The sequence below is a fragment of the Austrofundulus limnaeus genome, unplaced genomic scaffold, assembly GCF_001266775.1.
Source record: "Austrofundulus limnaeus strain Quisiro unplaced genomic scaffold, Austrofundulus_limnaeus-1.0 Scaffold9, whole genome shotgun sequence".
Classification (NCBI taxonomy): Eukaryota; Metazoa; Chordata; class Actinopteri; order Cyprinodontiformes; family Rivulidae; genus Austrofundulus; species Austrofundulus limnaeus.
This window is the reverse complement of record NW_013952411.1, coordinates 854,588-856,181: the sequence shown is the minus strand read 5'-3', so window position 1 is coordinate 856,181 and position 1,594 is coordinate 854,588. Positions and strand designations below refer to the sequence as shown.

The following is a 1,594-nucleotide window of genomic DNA, read 5'->3' as shown; positions in this document are numbered from 1 at the left end:
ATTTATTTATTTATTTATTTATTTATTTATTTATTTAACCTTTATTTATCCAGGTAAACTTGAGAACCACTTCTCATTTACAAACATGACCTGGGATGATAATTGTATAGTGCTCGACACACGGGGAGCGACAAACGACAGCGATTAATGGCTGTCATCGCAACTAGGGTGAAAACCCAACACACGGGACGCGACAGCGACGGCAGCGTTGTGAATCGTGCTCTCAGATCGCTTATCTTCAAGAAATTTGGTTGGTTCATCTACTGCCTCTTGTAATGTTTATTGGTGGGTCTAAAAAAAACAAAAAGGATGGTGTGCATAACGGATGTGTAAACTCAATAAATCTTGCGATGCTAAAGATATTGAAAAACAAACGCACGCCAAGATATAATTTTATGAAGAAAAACTTACCGGACAACTTCACCCTGACGCCAACAAAGTAGTCACTTTGTGAAGTGTGATATAAAATTGTAAAGTTTGACACAATTAAAATAATGTAGAAAGTGTTAGCTAACTGCACTCATTGGTCAGACAGTGAAACCCTTGCTGATTGGTTGTAGCGCCATACGACAAAGTTGAAAAATTTCCAACTTTCATATGTCGCGTCGCAAGCTCGCGTGTGCACGTCTATATGTATGAGCGCAAAATTTCACATGAACAAAGTTCGCCAGTTATGGCACACCAGCAGGGTCATAAAAACATGAAACCTAACATGTAAACAACACGTTGTTTGCGCATTGTCAATGCATTGTTAACGCGCTGTTTGCGTGTTAATTTTTCACAAGTAGTTTACGTGTAGAATTCTACACGTAAACAAAGCGTGAAAAATTAAGACGTAAACAACACGTTGACAATGCCGGCTTTCCATAGCTGGTCGCTTGGCTAGAGGAGAGCAAGCGACTGTCTGAAATGAATGGAGAGAGATTGGTGTCGCCTCTCGTGTGTCGAGCCCATGATGACTTCATGGTAGCTTCATAATAAGAAAAGCCTCACTGGACCTTTAAATGTAATTTCAGCTGAAGAGATTTATAATATGCTCTGACCACCTTTCTTAATAAAAAAATAATTAAAAACAGTAAATTTTATATTTTTTTATTTATCTACACAAGCATTTTGGATCCATGATGATGCCAAATGTCCATGCTATATAGTGTATAATAATAATTCAATACAATAATGTTAACATTTTTAAGAATTTGAACTAAGTATGAAATATATTTTAAGCCAGGAACTGCCAACCCATCCTAACCTTTCCATTTAACCACTTAAGGGCTCGACACGCGGGAGGCGACGTCGCTCGCTCTCCATTCATTTCCTATGGAGCCTGTGCGGTGAGGCGACAATCGCTTGCCCTCCTACAGCTAAGCGACTTGCGAAAATAGTGCATGTGAAATTTCGTGCTCGTACACGTAGACGTGCACACGCGAGCTTGCGACGCGACATATGAAAGTTGAAAAATGTTCAACTTTTGTCGCTGTCGCTTAGCGTACAACCAATCAGCGAGGGTTTCATTGACTGCAAGAAGCTAATGTTTACTTACAATGCTAATGCTACCCTTACTCTCTGGCGCTCAAGAGGTAGAGGAGCCAAATGT

The 1,594-nt window shown here is 39.8% G+C and overlaps 1 protein-coding gene across 3 annotated transcripts in view; it reads right to left on the bottom strand.

Annotated features, from left to right (window-relative positions):
- The window catches only part of map3k20a (mitogen-activated protein kinase kinase kinase 20a), a 30,711-nt gene that overhangs the window by 13,890 nt on the left and 15,227 nt on the right, over positions 1 to 1,594 (bottom strand). The gene's annotated exons all lie outside the window — the stretch shown is intronic.